The 25,042-nt window shown below is 41.6% G+C and overlaps 1 protein-coding gene across 2 annotated transcripts in view; it reads right to left on the bottom strand.

The window, feature by feature from the left end:
- ASIP (agouti signaling protein) overlaps positions 1-21,533 on the bottom strand; it is an 85,784-nt gene extending 64,251 nt beyond the window's left edge. Inside the window, exons 1-2 of one of the 2 annotated variants that reach the window (XM_081009623.1) lie at positions 20,628-21,533; positions 14,306-14,413 (exon numbers count right to left, since the gene is read on the bottom strand). The gene's annotated coding sequence lies outside the window, so the exon portion shown is untranslated. Of the gene's footprint in view, positions 1-7,878; positions 8,022-14,305; positions 14,414-20,627 lie in introns of those variants that run through there. The other variant, XM_081009625.1, reaches the window with a different exon arrangement.
- Positions 21,534-25,042: the final 3,509 nt, after the last annotated feature.

A 25,042-nucleotide genomic window follows, 5' to 3' on the forward strand; every position in this document is an offset into this window, starting at 1 on the left:
CTCTTCACCAATGTATTTGTTTGTGGCCCTTTTACATATTCAAGCATTGTAAACTGAACACATAAGAGGCAGCAGCAGTGCTTTTTTCTGGCAGTATGTGACAGTACAGAGTACCACCACCTTTTTGGGGTGTGGGGAAGAAGGCGGGAGGGCTCTTTGATCCTGTCAAAGCATTGCACCTTCTTCTTTTAAGCTGGGCTTGGGGAAGGAGGCGCAAGCCTGTGCCCCAGCAGAATGTTGGACAGTTTGACCCTGTGGTACACAGTCAGGTACTGAGAGTACAGGAAAAGGTATAGTGTTGTAGCAAGTCAATTGATTATGCAGTAATGATATACAGTGGTACCTCGCAAGACGAATGCCTCGCAAGACAAAAAACTCGCTAGACGAAAGGGTTTTTTGTTTTTTGAGCTGCTTCGCAAGACGATTTTCCCTATGGGCTTGCTTCGCAAGACGGAAACGTCTTGCAAGTTTGTTTCCTTTTTCTTAACACCGTTAATACAGTTGCGACTTGACTTCGAGGAGCAACTCATAGAACGCGGTGTGGTAGCCTTTTTTGAGGTTTTTAAAGACTTTGGTGATTTTTGAAGCTTTTCCAAAACTTTCCCGACACCGTGCTTTGCAAGACGAAAAAAATCGCAAGACAACAAAACTCACGGAATGAATTAATTTCGTCTTGCGAGGCACCACTGTACCAAGATCTTAATGATGTTCCAGTAAAACATGCAATTGTTTTACATGTAATTGTTTTTCCTGGCCCCAAGGAATTTTTGTGTCCAAGGCAACTGCCCAGAGTACTGGCACCTTTCCCCCCCTAGAAACAAAGCACTGGGCAGTAGGATGGCAGTGGCAGGCCCCACCCTGTGCACATCCATTTTTAGGCTAGTATAGGGGCTGTTGTTACACAACTGAGAGCCCTGAAAAAGCAGGCCAAACTTTTTATCCACATTTTGTAATGCCCCTCTTTAGTTGTTTGTCTTCTACACTAAAAAGCCTCCAAACTTTAGTTCAATATTCACCAACTTGGTGCTGGCTGGGAATGATGGGAGGTGTATTTCAACAACATCTGGAGGGCACCAGGTTGGCAAAGCCTGACTTAGCCTTTCCTTGTATGGAAATTGTTCTGACCACTTAATCATTTTGACTGTTCTTTTCTGCACCTATTCCAACTTTTCCTTTTTATAGATGGAGCAACCAGAACTGTATTCACATTATTCCAAATGCAGCTGAACCATAGACCATAAAGGGATCACAATACTATTTTATTTTTGCTCTATTTCCTAATAATCCCCCAAATGGAAATTTCCCTTTTCAATGCTGTCCTGCCACACACAGAGCTGTTCTTCCCACCAAGCTATTCTCTTTCCTGTTTAGTCACTGCCGAATTAAGCAACATCAGTGTCAATGTGAAGTGAGGAATTTTTACCCTCATCTGTTTCATTAACATTGAATCTGATTTACCATTTTTTCCCCCTGCTTTGTTTTGTTTATTTTTGTTTTCCGGTTTGAAGAGGTTCTTTTTCTTTACCGTGAATAATTTGGAAGCATAATTTGGAAACTTAGCCACCTCACAGCACATCTGTTACTATAGATCACTTTTGAATACATCAATAGCACCAGTCCCAATACGGATGTTTCTGGGACCCTGCTGTATCCTCCACTGCAAAGATGGTATAATTATTACCATCATCCACTTCCTGTTCTTTAACTAGTTACGGATCCATAAAAAGACCACTTCTCTTACCCAATGACTGTTAAGTTGAGCCTTTGTTGAAGTAAAAAGCCTTTTTAGAAATGAAAGTATATAATGGTCTTGTTCCCACGACATGCATTAACAAACCTTGGCTGCAGTTTGTGGTTAGTGTTGGTTATTGTCCAGACTCGGCCCCATAGGTAGTGGATGATTTTGCAAGTTGCCTCCCCCCCAACTGGGGCAGAAATACAGCAAAAACGTGAATCACAAAGATATAGCTCAAAGCTAGAACATAAGTGGGACGTGGGTGGCGCTGTGGGTTAAACCACAGAGGCTAGGACTTGCTGATCAGAAGGTCGGCAGTTAGAATCCCCGTGACGGGGTGAGCTCCTGTTGCTCGGTCCCTGCTCCTGCCAACCTAGCAGTTTGAAAGCACGTCAAAGTGCAAGTAGATCAATAGGTACCGCTCCGGCGGGAAGGTAAACAGCGTTTCTGTGCGCTGCTCTGGTTCGCCAGAAGCGGATTAGTCATGCTGGCCACATGACCCGGAAGCTGTACGCCGGCTCCCTCGGCCAATAAAGCAAGATGAGTGCCACAACCCCAGAGTCGGTCACGACTGGACCTAACGGTCAGGGGTCCCTTTACCTTTAGAACATAAGTTGCTACATGGTGCAAATGGCTACATGTAACACAGGTTCCCAACATGCATACTAACACAATGTAACAGATCCAGTAAGAAACCACACTGAATCAGCAAAATTGCCAGTGCTTATTGCACATGTTTAAATGAGGTCATGATGTACATGATTGGTGAAAATTGAAATGCTTTGTTTGAAACTTTATAAATACCACTGCCTGAACCACTGGGCGTGGTTGCAGTTTTGCGGAACAATCCTGCTGTAACCTATTGCTTTTGCAATAAACGTTGGACTCCTAACTCCTCACGTTTCTGAGTTTTTATTGGCATAAACTCAGGAGATAAGCCATTTTTGGCTTACAACAGTAGGACTGGATCCACTTAATACAATACCAGTATACCAATCCCATGACCCAGTTCAGGAGGGACCTACATCCATTACACTCATATCTTCCTTGTGGGCTTCCTTTGGGCATCTGGTTGGCTTTTGAGGGAACAGAATGTTGGACCGGATAGGCCTTTGATTTAACCCAGCAGGGCTTTTCTTGCCTTCCAGTGAATGTGAAAATGTTAATGGATACAGTTTCAAAAGAACACAAGAGATTTATAGATACAGTTCTGAGCTTTTCTAGCAAAAAGTGAAATGGATCCTCACTGGGGAAAGCTGTAAACGTCAAGATTCTGAACTAGAAACAATTATTTATGATCACAGACCCCATGCACTTGTATACTTAAATGGGGCTTGTGGTTTTTTGGGGGTGGTGGTGGTGGTTTAAAGCTTTCACAAATCTCCTTCAGTTATGTGTATATTGTGTTACAGAATTTTGGTAGGTGAGAAAACAAAATTGCTCTCCATCTGATATTTATTTAGCAATTACCAAAAAGCTAAATTCTCTCTAACATCACAGTTATCATTACATACAAAGTCTAGGAACACAGAACATATAAGGAGAAAAGAAACGTTCTGCACAAATAACTCAGATCTTTGATTCTATAAATCAAATTTGCCACTTCTGAAAAACAGGAGAAACAGCTGTATGCTCCTCTTTAAAACATCAGTACTAATATTCTCAATTTCATCATACTTTCTTTTCCCTTGATGAGGCAGATCTGTTCTGAGAACATATATAGGGAGCTTCAAAAATGACATTAGTTTGTATGTTTGCATGACCTGGGCAATATTACGTAAAATTACATCCACTTATTAAACAATTCTACAAGAAAGTTGTTAATGTGAAACCCAAAATACATAGTTTGACTTTGAAATGTTACTAACCAAGTCTCTAAAATAAATTGCACACCGGTCTTTATTGCTCTGTATATATTCCGTGTATAGTTAGCCAACCACAACGAAAATTTCAGCCCAGTCTGAAAAATGTACAGAATGCCAGAGTCTTCCCATCTCTCTCGCACTGTGGCACAAAGGCACAAAGTACTTTTTTCTGGCGGGAGTGCTGATACAGCTCTTTGACAGCGGTGAGGTCTCTGTGTCTTTGTTCAACTAAGGTCCAAGCTATAATGGACTCTCCAGGTGTTTGTTTGGTTTGGTTTTTAAAGCTATGGTGCAGGAACAAAATTTGATGGAAGTGGTACCATTGGGAAAGAGCCTACCAACTGATTACCCCATGCTATTTCCCTGATCTAAATCAAAGGACCTGTGTGGCAGCTAAATCTGGGTCCCTGTATTACCAAAGGCTAACGGCACAGGTTTTGTTTGGGGTAACAGTATAGGGGAAAGATTACCTCTTCATCTAGTGCATGGGTAGGCAGACTAAGGCCTGGGGGCCAGATCTGGCCCAGTCGCCTTCTAAATCTGGCCCGTGGACGGTCCTGGAATCATACATGAATAGAATGTGTCCTTTTATTTAAAATGCATCTCTGGGTTATTTGTGGGGCCAGCCTGGTGTTTTTACATGAGTCGAATGTGTGTTTTTATTTAAAAAGCATCTCTGGGTTATTTGTGGGGCATAGGAATTCATTCATTATTATTTTTCAAAATATAGTCCGGCCCCCACAAGGTCTGAGGGACACTGGACCGGCCCCCTGATGAAAATGTTTGCAGACCCCTGACCTAGTGCTACTGCTATGATCAAATTTATCCCCCTTTCCCTATAGCTGCTCTTGAGAAAAAGTCTGGAGATATCATCAGGAACATCTATGACATGTGTCATTTGGTCCTTGAGTTGCATAAAAAGCTGCATTTTAAAAATGCTATCCTTAAAAAAAGAAAAAGAACGAGAGTGTAGTTATTCTTAAAAAGTTCTATGCTACTCTGTGGGTTCCAAATACATTAGAAGCATGGGGCATAAGCAGTGATTTTTTCTTTAAAAAAATGTTTAGGTGTACTCTCATTTTGACTCAAGAAAATCACCATTGACAGGAACACCATGACAGGAAATGAGGCCACCATTGGGGGTAGCAATGGAATTGATGATTCACCATGCTAGAGAAGAAACTAAAATTTTTAAAATTTTAAGTTTCTTCTCATGTTAGAGTCACAAAATGTTTAGAGGTATGTGTACCCCTGCGTACCCTCAGAAAAAAAGCACTGGGCATAGGTTTTCTAAATGATAACATTGCAATATAAACAGAATATAAAAACAGCTATGGCTAATAGTTCCATGAAACACCATGTCAGAATTTCATCTGTGTTCCAGTAGAACATAATTTTCTTCTTCTACAAAAATTATTATTTTGTAAAATGCAGAGGAAACAAGAAAAAATAGCTTCCCACTCAAATAAAATTAACATATGGAAGAGTATGATGAACATTACATTAAAACCTATATGAGAACCTTGTTTATCAATTACTGTGAATCCATTTGCCTTTTCAAAAAACAGTATGCAGTCTACAAAATAATTTTAGTTCCTTGATTCTTTCTTAGAATCGCACATTCATTCTAACTTAAATAAAAATAGAAATAGTATTGCAACAAAAGCTTTGGCTTCTCTTTCAGTATCAGTACAACTGAAATAAATGGACTTGTTAAAGCATAACTAACTTAAATCCATTTATTTCAGTGGGTCTAATCTATGGTTTAGGCCGGATTAAGGGAAGATCACCCTAGGGTCTTAAATTACCATATGTAAACCTGGTGAAATTCTTTGGGCTTATAGCTGGCAGGCGGGGGTAGAACTAAAATTTCGCATAAGTTTTTTATTAACATAAATTATCATTATTTTTAAAATACTGAAATAATTTTGATCTGTGCCAGGCACACAATGTTTTGATTGCTCTATGTATTTTATTTTGTATGTGGGATTTAAAAAAAATTAGAAAATGCAGAAGTACAGGACAGTCATTTTGTTAATTTGAAAGAAAAGGCTTTGGTTTCTTTCTAATGCATTTTTATGAGAAATGTACAGTAGCTTGTATATAAAATGTTTTAAGATCTTGGAAAGATAAACACAAACACTCCTGTACAATTTAGGACATGGTACTCACTTTTGTGTGGCATACTTCAACACAGAGGGAATATTAAAACAGTTTTATGCCTTCCTGTTGATTCTAGCAACTGTATTTGAGTGTCACCAGAATCTGTAAACATGGCTTTTAAATAGCATCATTTACACAAGAAGCTATGGACCACAGTACTTGTGTTCATTTGATGTTATTTATCATCATGTAAAACTATTTTAACCCTGAAATCCTATTCATACTTTCCTGACCACAAGCCCTATTGAACACAGTGGGACGGCTGGTTAAAAATGCACAGGGTTGTATTACACATTTGTTTTTATAAGTTTGTTCTTATTAATCTCCACATATAAAAAATACAATTATAAATTAAATGAACACCAGAATTTAACATACTGTAATGAAAATAAATGCAATTCGTTATAATATTTAAAATTAATTTGAAATGTACTTAATTCTTTTTTTTTTTTTTTACACCATGTCAATTTAGGATCAAGTCCTGATGTGTTAAAAGTTCAATAAGTAATAGTTACAGAACTAAAAGTTTGAAATTTACTGGTAATTGCCTTATTTGTTCTGTGCAAGCTTGAAAAGCATACCAGGTTGCTATAAAATCTTCAGGATTAGCTAGACTCATTGTCTCTCTGATTGGTTCTGAGCACTTTTCTATGACAAGGAGAATTTTAAATATCTCGGAGATCATCATTCATAATAATCAGCATTTGAATGATATATGTGCAAGTTCTATAATAATTTTATTGGGAGGAACAGATACAATTCTTTCTTGCTATGAATTGAAATATGCCTACAAGGAGAAATATTTTTATTTTCCATATGGTAAACATTTCCATTGTTCAGACATTGCTGATAAACCTATAACCTAGCACATTCTTTGTGGAAAATAATCACAGTTTCAAAGCACATTTATGCCACACACTTCAATGAGCTATTTCTGAAAATCTTTAAACAAATTAAAAAAACATGTGGTTTAAAAAAAAATCTACACGTACAACAATTTAATGCCTTATCTCCATGCTTTTTTTATTGTAAGTTGAAATGTTATGCACCCTGACTTGTAAGTAAATTCAGTTGAAATCAATGAAAGCTTCTTCCAAGTAAATAAGTTTTAGAATCAAATTCTTACAAAGATGCACATTATTGTATTAAAATTGTATATAGAAAGCCACTGGGTTACTCCTAAAACAAAGCATTTGAAAATACATTATAACTTAATTCATGCAAATTCAAACATGAATGAGAGAAAAAAAATACAGTATTCATTTAAATTAATATCAAAAGCATTGTTGGGATTAAAAAGAGGATCTGTTCCTCCCAAGTCAGCTATAGTGTATTCTTGTTCGGTAAATGTAATAACGGAGCATGTTACAGATGCACAGAACTATAGACAAAAATAACAGGAGCAAATGTATGCATTTAAAAAGCTATCACAACAAGAAAAAAGCATAGAACAGTAGCCAAACCTCTCTAAGCCAATAAAGGTACTTGAAAGCATAATTAGGCGCTTCGAAAATTCAAGCAACAGTGCTACAGAGCAGCATTTAATTTACTTTTGATGAGAGCCTTAGGGTGTCTTTGCAGAGCAGAGCATCTTAGAAGAAATAGACCTTCCCTCCACAGTCAGCAGATTCCTACAGACAGGCAGCCCCACAGCTTCATAGGGCTTTAGCATTGTCCACTCACTCACCTCCCCTCTAACTCTCACAAATTCAAACTGAAAACTATCTGTGAACAGTAGGGTGGTAAGTCAGTCAACAACCATAACAGTATAAATACATGACTACTCAAAGGTGTTGGGAGTGTCATTCTTTGCAAGAAGTTTGACCCTGAAAGGGGGGGGGGGAGACTTACTAGTATGCTGCATGAGCATAACACTGAATTTTCACACCCACCTATTGCAGCCAGTTTGCAATTCTTAGATGAGTCTGACAAAGCACATTTGCAACTATAGAAGCAGAAAGCCATAGGAAAGAGGTGCATTTGAAACCTCGAGAAGTAAAGCAGTACAAATCCGAGCGGGACAGAAAAAAGGCATGGAGATGTTAGTAAAGGGTACATGAGAGAAACAGAATTTTATTTGTTATTGAGGGGAAAAAATGTGATTTCAGCTCCTACCTGAAAAGAATGTGCCTCTATTTATTCTACCTTGGGAAACAAAAAGTTCCAGATTCTCCCTAGTTATCTGGATTAGCTTTCCCCTTTAAGAAGTTGTAGGTTCATAGCAAGAGGGGATTTTTTTTTTTGGCACAAATGCCTATTGAAAAGGGGGGGAGATGGGGGGAGGAGGGAGGAGGGAAAGGGCGCATGTTGGGGGGGGGGAATCAAGCCCAGTACAATAAATGAGTAGAATCAAAATACTGCCTGCACATTGAATCCATCAGGCTTCTCTGACACTCCCCTAGAGTCTAATTCATCTGAGAGGAGAGGGGATGCCAGCACAAGATAATCTCAGTTTCTTTCTCTGTCGCAGGGCAGATCAAAACTCCATCTACTCAAGGAATATGGCATAGTTTATCGTCTCTTTCCTGGTTCTAATTTGCAGTGAATTTCACAGGGCTTCCTGATTCATTTCCGGTCCCTTGTAAATCAATGTACAGACTTCGCTGTTTGCACAAGAAATTCACTGTTTAGATTTAGGCCAACGAACCATTTTCTGCCTTTAGATTGTCATACATGACTTTCTGGCATATAGGACTTTTCAGTGAGTAAGACTTTGCTTTTCAGCAGAATTAGAAAAGATACAGGAAGACAATATGCCTAGCAAACAGAGTCTTACAAAATCTGCGGCGTGGAGGCCCCTTCAGTAAGGATCAATTGTTTGGAAGTATTAATTTATTTAAATGCATATTTGTTTAAAATTGCTCATTGAAAGACTGAGGGACAAAACAAACCTGGACTGGGTATACTCGGAGATAATAAAATGTTTAAAATAACCTTCTCCAACTTTTGCTAGGCTATTAAAGAAAGACCTGAAGCAAGACAGGAAGGAGAAATTCAGGCCAGGGGGCACATGCAATCAGCTTCTGAAGCACCCATTAGCTATTATTAATTAATTAATTAAATTTATTTATTAATTTTATTTCATAAAATGTATACACCACTTGATTGTAAGAAAACCCAAACAAACCTCAAAGTGGTTTACAAAAAGATAAAACAAAATCAAGCCCAATCAAAACCAAAGTACAATACTGTAAAACATATAGTGAAGGCACCTGCTTGATATTAATAGGCAGTCAAGTGACCACAAGTGGGGTAAAGTGATATTGTAGGTAAACTGGTCTCAAGTTATTATGGGTTTTGTATGCTAATTGCAACACCTTGAAATTGGCTGGTAGCAGATGGGCAACTAGTGCAGCTCTCTGAGCACTGGTGTTACATGCAGACATTGGTGTCACTCCTGTTGTGCAATCGTCCTGCAGCATTATTTGGCCAAGAGGACTCTGCTTTATATTTTCTACCATTTATTTGCTTTAGTCCTTTAAAATTTGCATTTATTTATACGCTGACTTTTGCCTCTGTCTCTACCCACCACTGACACGTGGGAATGTGTCCCTTGGGCTGAAGAAAGTTCCTCACTACTGCCCTAATGGAAGGTTTTGTGTTTTGGTTTGGGTCCCCCCCCCAATTGGGATGCGGGTGGTGCTGTGGGTTAAACCACAGAGCCTAGGACTTGCCGATCAGAAGGTCGGCAGTTTGAATCCCTGCGACAGGGTGAGCTCCCGTTGCTCGGTCCCTGCTCCTGCCAACCTAGCAGTTTGAAAGCATGTCAAAGTGCAAGTAGATAAATAGGTACCGCTCTGGTGGGAAGGTAAATGGCGTTTCCGTGAGCTGCTCTGGTTTGCCAGAAGCGGCTTAGTGGTGACATGACCCAGAAGCTGTACCCCGGCTCCCTCGGCCAATAAAGCGAGATGAGCGCTACAACCCCAGAGTCGGTCACGACTGGACCTAATGGTCAGGGGTCCCTTTACCTTTACCCCCCAATATTTAGCTCTCTAAAGATTTCCTTCTTCTTCTTCTTTTTAAATTAGCTAGTGAACCTTAATTAATTATTTTTTTTGTAGTGGGAACACAACAAAAGACAATATCGCTTGACTGCCCTGAGGCAGTCACTATCAGTGTTACTTGTCTCTGTTAATTCTTGCTAATGATGGAATCCAGTGCACAGTGAATCATGCCTTTACCCAATGGATGGACTGCGGTAGAGATGGATTTAGGGCAATGTGACCAGTTCTGCTGCACTGGGCACTGGACCTGGGGGGCACTGCAGGACGTTGCAACTATGACATAGTAAAATGGAAGCCATTTATACTCCTAATAGCATTTCAAAGGATTTGGACTTTGTGGGGAGCTTGACATTTGGAAAACATCACACTCTCCTGATCTCTGTCATAATACAGAGTTGACAGGAAACAATTGCAAACACTTTCTAGACTTTCAACATTGACTCTTTTTTTTTTGGTCCATGTCATCTGGATCCACTGAATATGTAATTCTTAGTAATTATTAAATTTTGGAAATGCTTGAATCCACATAACATATTGTGTGGGGCAGTGAGAGGGATAGAAAGTGGAAGCGGTCACAGTATTGGAGAGTTTGTGGTTTGGGGGAGGGAGTGACTAAAGGGAGACACGATGGATTTAATTATGCATGGTATGGGGGAAAGTCCTCCCCCCTCGTAAACATTAGAACACAAAGCCCACTGGCTCATGGCTACTGGCCATAATGGTTGTGCTCCGGTCCTCCTTGAGGAGAAAGGTCAGGATGACTGTCTCAAGGAAATCTAAAAAATGTAGTATAAACACTGACAAATGGGAAATTGTGTCCTCCCTAAAAGAGGGCACATGTTGCGGTGAGACCTGGAGACCGACCTCCTGTGTTGTGGATGGGTGAGATTGGACAGCCACAACACCCAATTGGTAGGTCTCTCGTTGTTGGGTGCAATCTGGCCAATGGGGCGCAGTTCAAATGGATCGAGGGACCTATATATATACCCATGCACGTGATCCAGAGCTTCCTCTTTCGACTCGTGCATTCGGAACACCTGCCCACCTCTCCCTATATTTAGGGTATTTTGCGATTGACCTTGCTATGCCGTTGTGTGTCATTGGGACAGGGGCACAGGAGGAATTTCCCCACTTGGCTGATTGGCTGTTGCCATTTGGGTTTCGCCTGCCGCATAGCAAATCGTCACAACTTGTAAGGTTGTGGATAGGCACTGGTTCAGGTGATAGGGATGGGAGAATGGTCTCGCCATCCCTATGTGAAGGGTATTCCGTTAAAGGAATCCATGGACTCAACTGGTTTGGTCAACCCCCAAGAGGGGGTTGTGCCCATGCCTAAGTCCAGGGGGCCATCTGGGTGGTGAACATAGTCTGTTCCTGGCTTTTCGCCTACCCAGGTGTTCACCCTTGGCTAACCTATGCTGGTGCCCTGGGTCAGCGCTGCCTGCAAGGGTGCAGGCAGCTAGTCGAACCAGAGCCTATGCAACCACTCACCTTCTGTAATCAATAAAGTTGTGGCCTAAATTCTGCCAAAAACCAAACTAAAATTTGAGTCAAGTGTGTATTTATTTAGGGGGGGGGAGGTCTCTGGGTCTGAACACACAGACACTGGCCTGCGAGCGCTCCAGTTGGAGAACAGCTTTTACCAAAGGTGTCATGGGCTTTGAAGACACTCAAACTCAGGACGCAAGGGTGAAACGTGCTAAGAGGAAGGCACGCTTGGCAAATCCACACCATGATCAACTCCCGCCCAGAAACCAATGCCCCCACTGTGGAAGGACATGTGGATCCAGAATTGGCCTCCACAGTCACTTACGGACTCATTGTTAAAACCGTGTTTATGGAAGACTATCTTACTTGGCTACGAGTGATCGCCGAAGAAGAAGAAGAAGAAGAAGAAGAAGAAGAAGAAGAAGTGATCTCCAGGTTTTTAGTCACTATTTGCTGTTTAATGGCTGGTTACCACAACTGCAGAGCTGTCTGTGGGTGTCAGGGCACAATTGGAAGGCACATACTGAAACTAAAGCTTATCTGGGTCTAGTGAGTAGTCTATTTCAGAAAAGAAAATCACTGTGGAAACGTGAACTTCAATACATCTTTTAAGGACTCTAGAATTGATTAGAGTCATACATTAGTCTGTCAACACCCCACACTCCACTTTTCTACCATTTCTTTTAGTTTCCTCAACATTCCTCAACATTCTGTCACATGCTAGTGTGACTAAGAAACAGAACTCAGGATGAGTAGCAGTCTTGGTTTTCAATGGCCAGGATCAGCAGGAGTAGGAAGCTGCTTTCGCAGGTTGCCACCCCACTGATGTCTCAAAATGCAACCAGACTTACATCTTTTCTCTAAACGGTTATAGTTGCTACTCATTCCGATGAGAAAGTGTGATCCAGTCACTTTCTGGAATATGAACGCTATGATTGTAGCGATAGTTTTATAGTTTTTATATTCTGCTTCTCTTGCATTTTACCTTGTTTTATATTATTCTACACCACTTTGATCGCTTCCACTGGGAAGATGATTTGCAGAATGAAAGAATGGCTACTCTTAAACACCTCTTAGCTGCTTCAAAAGGTAACTGCATAAAAAAGAACCCGACTGATAAGAATTTCACTAAAACTTCCCATCCCCTTTGATAATGTTCAAATACATTTTCCCATTAGTTAATGGAGAATGGTAGAAAAAATGCAGCTGGAGGGGGCATAGCACTATGAATTTAATACATCTTTCATGGTCAAGAAAGCTCTCTTCATTGAAATCTGATGTTATGCAATAACTTTTACTGTGTACTGGCTTGGTAATGATTTTACTCATTCATATAAGCCAGGCAAAGGGAACCTTTGGCCCTCCAGATGCTTCTGGACTTCATCAGCCCCACCCAGCATGGCCAGTAGTGAGGAATGATGGGAGCTGTATACCAGCCATATCTGGAGGGTCAGAGGTTCCCCATCCCTGATGCAACCAATCATGTTGAGGTCAAATGTCAACTCTTTCCACTTGGCCATCCCCTAGCATTTTGTATTAGGACTGGTTATAATACTGTCATGTCCTTCCTAATTAAGAACTTATGTTCGGCATGTTTACTAAGGATACCCCAACACACTTGGGAGCCTAGCCAAAGTCTTTGGTTATTGCAGTTGGGTTAGGAAACCTGCTGGGTCAAATTGTTACAGTTGGACTTAACAAGGGAAATAGGGAAATACTGTTATCACTTTTAAGGATATGAAACCCTTGTTAATCGTGAGAAGTGTTGTTTTCTCCTTCCTTCTGTTCATGCCAAACCCACTAATGACAGAGTACACTGAACACTTAAAACACAAATAAACAGCTTGTTCTAGTTTTAGGGGGAATGACTTTCTGTCTTTGCAACCTAAAATTGTCCCACAGCTTTTTTTCTGCATTAACTTCCATAAAAAACAATTAGATATTAATACTCCTTTGTAAATGTTTGAACTGTTCCAAGGGTTTTTAAAACATTTTGGGTGGTTCTTCTGGATGGGATTTAGAAAGACAATTGAGACCATAAAATGTATTGCAGTTTCTCCACCATTAATACAGGATGTCTCTTGGTGGTATTGGAAAGTAAATGCTGCTGAGGACACATAATGATGTCTGTTGTAGTGAGGATGTTAATAATTGCAAACAGGCAGCACTTGAAAGGGATTTCATGGATAAACTAGTCAAGTGATTCTGAAATTCTGGTGTGTAGTGGCTATTTTCAGGTATAAGGAAGAACCGTGATATCCAAATTTCATTTAAACAGGCCAGAGCTTTCTTTAAGAGCTAATAACAAAGGACCAGGCCAATGGGGTCTCTGCAGTTGTTAAACAAGATAACAAAATCAGTATGTCCCATTAAATTGAATCATTGCAAGGCATGCATAAGGTGCCCTGGGGCACAGTTTAACAGACTGGAAGCATAAATGGCTCACAGCATACTTAGAAGCGGGGTGACTTAAGCAAAAACACGTGAAATTTGAAGTAGGCATTTACATGCCAAAAATTATATTAAGAAATAAAATAGCAGAGCCCCATGAACATTTGGGGTATGCCATCTGAATTCCTGTGAGCAGGATGAATATTGTTGTAGATTAAACCCTAGAAATTAATAAATGGTAGGATTTTGATTATTTGGGATGTGAAGGGAGAACTACAAGCTGCAGAAAGATTCCTAAGCTAGCCCATGCAAAATGACCTGGCCAAGCTAGGGCTATTAAGAAAAGATACAGGGCCATTGAGGACCATTGGCAATACTGGGATCCATCTTGGGTAGGCTGGCTGGGAGAGATGCCTTGGACTCCAGGGCTGCACTGCTATGGGGGACAAGTCCCTCTTGAAATGGCCACGCAGAGTGAAGGTGTAAATAGGTGATTAAACCATATTTATTAAAGCTATGACAGTGTTCACTGTGTCTCATTTCTCCAAAGGAACACAGACCCTGGACTCCCAGCTAGCACCATAAATGCTAGCATGTGAAGGATTGGGATAAGAAAGAGTGAAATTACTGTTTGCAAGCAGAGAAGAAACATAGTTTACCTTGGGTATAAACAAAGGGTCAGTCCCAGTTAATACCTTGTCTGAATGAAACACACATAACTGAGCACACAGCTGCAGGAATGAGCTGGCCAAAGGTTCAAATGCAGCCTTGTGAAAGAGTAGAACACCTAGTTTAGGCTGTAAGGCAGGAATTGGTATAAAACCTAACACAATATGATGATGATTGTGAATAATAATAATAATAATAATAATTAATAATTTCTACTTCAGCAGTAGAACCTCATGTGAGATAGACCTACATGTGCTACTACATATGCAGTTAGAGGAATCCCTCCTAGAGAACAATTTGGCCTTGACACTCAAGAAGTAACCCAGAGCCATTCAGCTGTGTTAAATAAATAAGGGCCAGCTGGAAATGCACAACTGAGCTCTGCAATAGCAGAACTTCCTGGATTGGACCCTTCAGGTCCTGTGGAGAAATAGTCAGCTTTCAGCAGAGAAACTATTTGATGATAGTCTAGCACCTTCAGGAAGAAAGCAGGAAACTCTTTGGGTGGAGGAATACTCCCATGTCCCTGCCCAGGATGTTCGTATCCTTGTCTGCTGTGAGGAGACAACCCTGGAACTCATGAGAATTCTTCACCAAACACCTCACCCCTTAAGTTTCTGAAGGGTAGGGGAAACTGACAGATAACCTCAAGGTTGACAAAGGCTTGAGGAACCTCCTGTCTCTCAGCACAGAGGGGAAACACTGGACACCAAGATATCCACAATCCACCATACCATATGAGCCTTCTGCATTGACTACACCACACAAGTCCATAGCCTCACTCCTTCACCTAAATCCCTGGCATTTAGGGGCTGGAAAACAAAGAGGAAGGAGATATTGTGCCATCTGTTGTGGGCCTTGACTGTATTCATTACAGTTGAGTGAATTACACAATCTCCAAAACCTTGATTAGCACCCTTTGCTGCAGCTGACAAACTCTGGGAAAAGGACATAATATCAACCATCAAGACAGAAACAAAGGAAAACAGAGACCAACTTCACCACACTGGAAACATCCACTCAGCCTGCCAAGCTTTACAATAAGCTCATGGGGAAAGCACTGCAGGAGGTTGGTGGGAAGAGAAGGAAAAACTTCAGCACTTGTGGCCAGATATTGGGCTGAGGACCCAGGCTGAACCACAGTGAACTGAAAAGTCTACCACAGAAGACTTTGCGTTATGGACTGTTCTGGCACCAGATCTGTCCCTGTTGCTTCTGTGCTTCTTGGAACTACATTTTTCCTTCCACTTATTTGATCTTTTGGCAGAAGTCCCAGCCATGAGAGGCTGCAGAGCAGTACTGAGGGAGACCTTTAACCCTCTGGGTAGGAACCATCTGAGGATCAACTACAGAAAACAGGAACTCATCATTTCACAGCCCAAGAAGGTTGATTCTGTAGCATACATACCACTATGGGCATTAGACATCTCCTTCTTGAGGCAAGTACAGTGGTACCTCGGGTTACAAACACTTCGGGTTACATACTCCACTAACCCAGAAGTAGTACCTCGGGTTAAGAACTTTACCTCAGGATGAGAACAGAAATCGTGCGGCGGCAGTGGCACGATTAGCTAAAGTGACCCCATTAGCTAAAGTGGTACCTCAGGTTAAGAATGGTTTCAGGTTAAGAACGGACCCCCGGAACGAATTAAGTTCGTAACCAGAGGTACCACTGTAATTGTGGGAGACTGAGGAAGTGTCCAGGGATGCCAATGAGGCAAGATGAGCAGTCCTGCAGATTAAGCAAAAGTGTGGGAAAACTGCTGAGGTGTATGTGCTGTTAGCCATGGCACTGCTCAACCTCAATAAAACGTGCAGTCTGGACAAAGCAGGCAGGCATGATATTGCCAAGGGCTGTGAAGTTCAAACAATGAAGATGGAAAGGAGGGAGCCTGGTAGCTGCAGTCCTGCGAGGATGGGTGTGTGCAAGATAACATGGTGCTATGGGGCTGTTGGGTCCAGCATTGATGATTCATTGATGATTCATTTGCAAGGGCACAAATCAGTGATCTTACTCTGTTCAAAGATGTGGAACATGCCTTCAAGTCACCAGTGGTGGATTTCCTTGCACCCAGATGGACAGATCTAAACACTTTCCCCTCCCCAACCAGCAACCAGTAACAGTGGGGATGAAAAAACAAGCAGGGAGGCACAAACAGCCAGTGTAGGCAGGGGTGGAAATGGAGGGGAAATGCTAAGAACCCTGATAAAGGAGATAAACACTCAAAGGAGCCCAAATGACAGAAGCAAAATTGGGAGAGGAAGGGGGGAAATGACCAAACTCAGAAACCGACACGAATCAAACATTAAAATGTCTATAGATAAGGGGTTTTTTTCAGAGAGAGAAAAGATCCAGCTGTTACTGACAGTAGACAAGTGGGTCAGGAGAGAGAGGAATGACTCCTCCCCATGGAGAGGAGGCAGAAGGCTTCCGATGACCCTGCCTGATCTTTCCAATAGTTATCTATTTTTGTGTTTCTAGACCCACAATTTAGAAACACATTACCATATTCTGTGACCAGAGATTTCTACCTGTGTTTTTATTGCTGCTGTATGGAAAAGACACATGAATCTCACATTTGGAAGTTTGTAAGTAAAATCCATTTTAAACTTATCAAACTGTGTGGTCTGTTCATTACAGATGAGGGCAGAAAGGGGAAACACTGTAAGCAACTTCGGATGGTATCTTTAAAAGGTTCAGCAGCCTACATTCTGACACTTTACTTCATTGCTGGGACTCTTTCTTACTGGAGAGTGTGCTTGCTTCTGTGTTTCAGTCTAGGGATCCAGTGAACTCTTTTAAACCAAATACATTTATTTATATAATAATTCCTAATAGATCCATCTAGCTCAGTCCTGTCTACACCAACTGGCAGCAGCTCTCCCGGGCTTCAGGCAGGGAAGATTCCCAGTCCAACCTGGAGATGCTAGGGATCGGACCTTGGACCTTTCACATGCAAAGCAGATGTTCTGCCACTGAGTTAAGGCTCTTCCATGTGAAAATGACATCATCTGCCAGAGTGCAAGGGCAACTTTGACAGCCTCTCCTTGCTCTGGCAAGTAAATGGGGTGATAAACAGGCTTTCCGTTTTTTCCTGTTGTTTGACAGATTAGCAGAAAGGAAGTCAGACAATGAGAAAAATAAGCAGGGGGTGGGTAGTTATTTCTGTTATCTTCATACCAGCATTCAAATGGAAGCATTTCTTTGAAACCTTGTTTGCATTTCTAATTGAAGGTTGCATTTCAGCTGGATGAAGATCTTTTGTTAAAGCTGAATGAATTTTGCAGTTTGAATCAATGCAATCAGAAGTAAGCACGGAGCTTACCCCAAGAAACTATGTATAGGATTGTGGTCCTGCTGATTATAATAAGCTGGAGTGTTATGCTGCATACTGCTGCTCTGTGTGTAGTAATGGATTGGGTACAGCTGCCTGCAGTTTTGGACTCACATTTCAACATGGCCTTGGGGGCTGTCAGGATGTGCTCCTGCTGTTTAAAATTTACCACTGAAAATTTACCTCTTTTTCTTATTCTGGGTATAATTTGAACAGCAAAGACAGAGCAATTCTAGCAAACACCATAGTGTTATTCTTTTGAATCTGTGAAACTATGCTAAGGATAAAACAGACATCTTGCTATTAACTTTGACTTGGATTTAAAAAGAAAAGGGGGAAAACTGGGGGAAGGGCTGTAGCTCAATGGTATCAGCTTTGCATCCAAAAGGTCCTCAGGTTCGTGTCCTGGCATCTCCAGGTAGGGAAAAACCCATTTTCAGTAAAATTACACAATACTGAACTAGATGAACCATTGGGCTGACTCAGTTTAAGGGAGCTTCTTATGCTGCTTTGAATGATAGGTCTAAGAATAAACACCTTAAGGCACTACAAGAAAGCATCCACTCTTGACCCTCCCCTGCTCACACTTTTCTCCCCCACGGTTAGACAGATTATCTCATAAAAGCATAGAGTTGGAAGGGACCCCTGAGGATCATCTAGTCCTACCCCCAGCAATGCAGGAATATACAGCTGTCCCTTATGAGAATTGAGCCTACAACCTTGGCATTGTCAGCGCCACACTCTAAACAACTGAGCTATCCGGTCATCCTCAGCTGTTTTTCTCCTGATGACAGCTGCTTCTGACCATGGACCCTTACCGGGATTTTTAAAAAGCTGGGTGAAAAGTGCAGGTCTGTATCCAAAGTAGCATTAAGTAACACAGCCTGTCAGTGAAGGATTTCCATTTGTGCAATTGGACCTCCCCCCCCACCTGCTCCCCTGAGCACCCCTAAATCTGTTCTAGGGGTTTCCTAGATTTGGAGGGATGTGTAGGAGGGAGGAGAGTGGGGCAAAGTCCTGTTGCACAAATGGAATATTTGGCTCCTCTGCCCCACTAATGCTGCGGTTTAAATTTCTTAACTCCCAGTTTACAGGGAGTTTTTCCAAGTTTCCCCCCCTTTTTTGTTATCTCTTCTCACACACATAGTTTTCTATTAAGGCTGATGATTTCGTGGGAAAACACCCTGCTGTGAATCAAATGCCAAGCTGACATTTAGGGGTGGTGAACATTTATTTCAAAAGAGAGAGAAAGAAGTCAGTTTTCTCTGACTTGATCTCTTTGAAGAGGCTTAGGGTACAATTCAAACCCCAAGCAGAAGTTTTTTTTCTGAAGAGCAGGGTTAGGAAATCTTACACTCGGGGCCTCAATGCCTCTGGCGCTTTCCAACACTTGCATGTGGTCCCTGGAAGTTTGACCAGAACCTGCCCTTTAGTTAAAAAGGTCCCCCACCTTTGCAGGAGTCTGATGATAATTTTTTAAAAAGACAATTAGAAATATAGGCTCTGCTTCCTATGATAAATTCACACTATTGTTTTCTCCTACCACCCCCTCTTGTCAAACAAGCTTTAGAAGTAATATAAAATCTTGTAAAACCAGTATCGTAGAGGAATTAGTGGGCTGATGAGCCGTCTTTGAAATTCCCTGTAACCCTCTGAAAAGAATGTCTATCAAGACTGAAACAAAGCCCTATCCTCAGCATCACAGATGTGCAACAAAACTACGGTATTTGTTTACATATTTTATGTCCTGCATCTTCAACATAAATTTATGCTCCCAAAGCAGCTAGGAGTAGTTAGAAACAACAAAATACAATTTGATGGTAGTGATCGTGAAAATAGTAACAATATAGCAAAATTAAAATAATAATCAAAAGCAGCAGCAACTCATTCACATTAAAAAAAATAAAAATCAAATTGTTCCAAGTTAAAAATACTTCTATTTTGTTGTTGTTTAGTAATTTAGTTGTGTCCAACTCTTCATGACCCCATGGACCAGAGCACGCCAGGCGCTCCTGTCTTCCACTGCCTCCCACAGTTTGGTCAAACTCATGTTGGTAGCTTCAAGAACACTGTCCAACATCTTGTTCTCTGTCATCCCCTTCTCCTAGTGCCCTCAATCTTTCCCAACATCAGGGTCTTAAATCTGTGAAAACATATGTTTTTGCCTGCTGACAGCAACTAGGTCACCAGGTTGTTGTTGTTGGTAAAATTTCTATAACACCCTTTATCCGAAGATCACCCATGGAGAAGACATTCCAAGGCAAAGGTGCCACAACAGAAAAGGCTTTCTCTCCAGTTGCCACCCACATTTTAGAAAGCAGTGGAGTCCAGAAAGAGGCCTCAGATGATAACCTCAGTGGGTAGGCAGAAAGATAGAAGAAGGTGGTCCAAGAACATTCTGGATAATTGTGTGCGATAATTCTCCCCCTCCCTTTTCTTGAAGTCACATAGGATTAAAGGGAGGTTTTCCATAGTCTTCCTACTCAGAGCAGACTCATTGAAGTTAGGACTAACTTAGGTTAATTAATTTTTAGTGTATCTACTCTGAGTAGGTCTTAGTTGAATGCAATCCTGTTCTATCTTTCTCTCCCCCCAGCAGAGTTCTGAAGCAGAATCCTATTCAGGCACTCATCTGACACAGCTGTGCCTGGCTCCAGCAAGGTTACTACATTTCATATTTTGCTCCAGGACCTGATACAGTGGTACCTCGGGTTACATACGCTTCAGGTTACAGACTCCGCTAACCCAGAAATATTACCTCAGGTTAAGAACTTTGCTTCAGGATGAGAACAGAAATCGTGCTCCGAGAACAGTTTCAGATTAAGAACGGACCTCTGGAATGAATTAAGTACTTAACCCGAGGTACCACTGTATTCTATGTGCTGTAGTACAGGGATGCTGCCCACTCTGTGCCTATTCTGTGTACCTACATAGCCCTAAAAGCAATTCAAATTTTGCATATGCGATTGAATCCTCACCTGGTATTTTCCTTTCTTTTGCAACACCTTGGAATGGAAGAGGAAGTTGGTGAATCTGTTTAATCCAGCCTTGTTTTTAAGCACTCCCCACAGGCAACAAAAATGCCCAAAAGGCAAGCCAGTGATCTGCTGGAGGAGTGATGGAGCTCCTGTCTTGATCACTCCCTTGCTATTGCTCAGCAAGCTAGTAATTTTTTTGTGGTCTGGTTTACATGGCATGTTTAATTGTTACCAATGGTGGGTGGAGGTTGCGAGGCACTGAGCATATGCCATCACTGATAATTCTGGGGAACTGAGGGGAGAGTCATTTGCATTCCAGTTTCCTGCTCCAGTTTCCGCTTTCTGCATTGGCACTGACTGGTGGGAAAAATTCTCCTTGGAACCTGAGATTCTTCTGGGCTGAGAGCCTCATAATAATGAAGCTGGCTAGTCATTTGCATTCCAGTTGCTCCAGTTTTCACTATCCGCATCGGCACTGCCTGGTGGGAAAAATTCTCCTTGGAACCTGAGATTCTTCTGGGCTGAGAGCCTCATAATAATAACGCTGGCTGCTGGATGTATTGACAATTAGTTAGGACAATGGTTTCCAAATGGGAGGTTCATATCTACCAAAGTATTGTGAGATGTCTTTAAGGTGGTCTGTCAGCCTGGCTGCTTGGGGGGGGGGGGAAGGTGGCTTTGGAGTTGGTGACAAAATCTGGAATGGGTCTTGAGGAAAGCCAAAAAGCCTTTGGTGGGGCTTGCAATATGCCACCTAGTCTCACTTGGAATGAGAGATAAGATCCACTACTCAAAAACAGAACTTTTGGCAGGAATCTACCAGCCTCACCACTCACTGCATATGGTACATCTGGAATTGTTAACTGCTCCCAACTTTCCCAAAGTTTAGTTTCCTAAACCACCCATTTAATGCAATGAATGTGCACAAACTTGGCACCTCTCGGGTGGGTACCATTGCCATTATAAGAGAGGAGTTTATGGTGAGTTTCAGCACCTCTTTTCCTAGAAAAACAACATTGGATAGTGTTAAATGGAGTTCTTCAATGCTTTGGTGTAATTTTTGTCAGTTTGAGTCCTAGGCCAAATTCAATGCATAAAAAAGAATTGTTCCTGCTGTTGTCAGTCACTGCACCCTCTGCTTTTCACAGACATGCTGTGGACCACCTATATGAACCACATGGACCACAACTTGGGAATTCCTGAAAAGGATGTCCTACTGTATGATGGGGGAACCAGGCCTTTAGTGTCGTGGCACCTACCACATTTGGAACTCCCTCCCTGTTCTTATCAGACAGGTGTCATCTCTATTTTCTTCCTGGTGCCTCTTGAAGGTCTTCCTTTTTCAATAGGTCATTTAAGTGGAGATCTTTATTCCAGGCTAGATTTGTATTGTTTTTGGAACGGTTTTTACATATGAAATTGATTTTAATTGTTTTCTACGTATGAAGTTAAGCAATTGTTTTTATTCTTGATGTTCTTATTGTGAAATCGCTTTTAGCAAATGTTATGTACTGAGCTGAATCCTAGAACAATAGGATCCAGAATGCAGCAGTCTGAATGGTCCGCAGGAGCCACCCAATCCAGCTCCAGGTGGAAGTGAATCAGTGATCTGATTGGCCTGTAGGAGCAGCTAATCAGGCTCCTGGATGAAGTGAATCAGCAACCAATTGGCCTGCAGGAGCAGCCAATCAGGCTTCTGGAGGAGGTGAATCCGCAATCTGATTGGCCTACAGGAGCAGCCCGGAATTAGCCAATCACGAGGGGCCCATTGTGTAAATAATGTATATATAGCTAGACGTTTTGGGGAAAGTTTCATTCATTGCTACTATGAGCTGAATAAAGAGCATGAAATTCACAATTCATACTCGACTCCATGGAGATCTTTATCCCAGGCTAGATTTGTATTGTTTGGAACTGTTTTTACATATGAAATTGATTTTAATTGTTTTCTACGTATGAAGTTGTGCAATTGTTTTTATTCTTGATGTTCTTATTGTGAAATCACTTTTAGCAAATGAATAAACCAGAGAGACAGCAAGCATTCTAACCCTACATCTGGCACACACTAGTATAAAACTAATATGTTTGCTACACACACACACACACAGAGAGAGAGAGAGAGAGAGGGAGAGAGAGAGGGAGAGAGAGAGAGAACTTTAAATATAATCACCTCAGTATATGGCATTATCTCTGTTCATCCCTACATCTCCCACCAAATTAGCAGTAAGACAAAAATGGGCAAGAAACCAAATAAATTGAAAACAGATATGCTTCCTCTCCCTGCCCCAGCAAAACAACAACAATGTGAAACAATTCTTAAAGCAGATTAAGATGATTTGAGAATCAGATTAGTTGAGTCAAGCATTTTGTGTTAAGTGCTCTCTTGGGTTTCAAGAATATGTATGAAAATAAATATTTCCTAGAAATCAGTGTTCAGATACCTGGAGAAAGCAAAGATAATCTAGATGGATTACAGAAGCCAAATACACCATTATACAGTTACAGCTGTGTATCTTATGAAGAAAGGGCTATTTTTAATGCACTGGAAAGACCATATCTGGAATACAGTGTTCAGTACTGACTGCATCACAGGTCAAGAAAAGTATTGACAACCTCAGAGATGAGCTATAAAGATGAAAAAGGGGCCTAGGGATAACATTTTATAAAGAGCTATAAATCTTCAGCTCAGATCATGAATCAGCAACCAAGGACATTTCATTGCCCATGCATTGACTGTACCAGGGAATGAGGAACATGTGCCCTCCAGATGTTGCTGAACTACAGCACTCATGAGACCTAATGGCACTCATGGCCAACGGTCAAGGATGATGGGAGTTGTTGTCCAACAACATCTAGAGGGCCACAGGTTGTACATCCCTGGCCTTGCCTCTCTAACCTCATCATCTGAGGCCCTTCTTTGTGTGCCTCCTATGCAAGAGGTCTGGAGACATCAGGAAACTATTTGGACACTTAATCCTCTGGGATGGACCATGATAATAAGGTCCCCATACTTGCAGTGACTGCAAGCTATTGTGAGTATAAACTTGATAAGGCAACAATCTGTCTAGAAACACTGGATCGTATCCAGAATTGGCACATCTTCAATCTAACCACTCTGATGCATGTAGGGGCTTTGATATGAAGAAGGAATTCTGTGTGAGTAGGGCCTACTATCCCATTCTTTCCAAAATCACTCTGTACACATGCTGCACAGAAAAGTGTGCCTCTGCAGAGCACTCCTCAGTAATGAAGAGCTTCTGCTTGCACGGCGTCTGCATTACTGGAAACCCTGGGCAGGATTCAACAAATGAGTTCCACCAGTGGAAGCCACATGAGGACTTCTGCTAGAGCAGCAGGGCCTTTTCTCCCTTCTCTTTCTCCCCTGTACCCTATGTGAGTTGGTTTGGGAGGAGGGGGTTAGGAGAACCTTAAGATAGGAACAACATGAGGGAGGAGAGGGCAAAAATGCTTGCACTCATGGACCAATCTGCTTAGCGTTATGTTGCATTCCACAGAAACACAGACTGTAGCCTACATGAATGCCAGCACTTTCTGTTGGCTTGATTTCACTAGAAAGCCAAAGTAAATATTCGCTCAAGAACAGCAAGGGGTTCACCTAAATGGATAATTTGTTGTGATTTTCATTGGAGAGTTTTGCTAAATTAATGCCACAGCTGTGGAGGTGTTTCTGAAGACCAGCTGTTTGCTTAGTGGCCTCACTCAGCTAGATCTTACGATTTCCCACTGAGCTTCTGGTATTTCAAGTACTCACCCTCATCCTGTGCAGCATGGCTCCATTTACCAAAATGTGTAACAAGTTCAGCCTGGCAGACATTCCAGAGAGCAAGCATTTGTTACTTTCCTTCAGGCTGCAGGGAAAACTTTATTGCAAAGATCCTAATGGTGATATTTACCAACAGAATTATCTGTTCATCATGGGGGGGGGGCAGCAATGTGGTTGATTTCCTCCTCCTATCCTGCTCTCAAAGGAAATGAAAAAGATTACTGTGGCTAGGAAAGGATAGATATACAGTGCACAACAGTGACAGTCCAGGAAAGTGGAGAGACTGCCCATAATGTATGGCAGATGAGTATAGACAATTTTAACATCTGTTTGTCACTTGAGTGGAACCCCATCCAAACTGGTATCCTCAGAATACATTTATTACTTGTCCTTTTATTGACGGGCTGTGTTTTAATGTTACAAGGTGGAGGACTTTCCCCATACCATGCATAGTCAGGTGTTTTTCCCCAGCCAGAGCTCATCGGAACTCAGTTCTGGCACCTCTCAGGTGGGCGCCATTGCCATTCTAAAAGGACAAGAGGGGCATTTATGGTGAGCTCCAGCACCTCTCTTTCTAGAAAAATAGCACTGCTGGTAAGGATGCCATATATTTTACAAACAGCTGTCTCC

This window comes from Podarcis pityusensis (genome assembly GCF_964106645.2).
Source record: "Podarcis pityusensis genome assembly, chromosome: 6".
Classification (NCBI taxonomy): Eukaryota; Metazoa; Chordata; class Lepidosauria; order Squamata; family Lacertidae; genus Podarcis; species Podarcis pityusensis.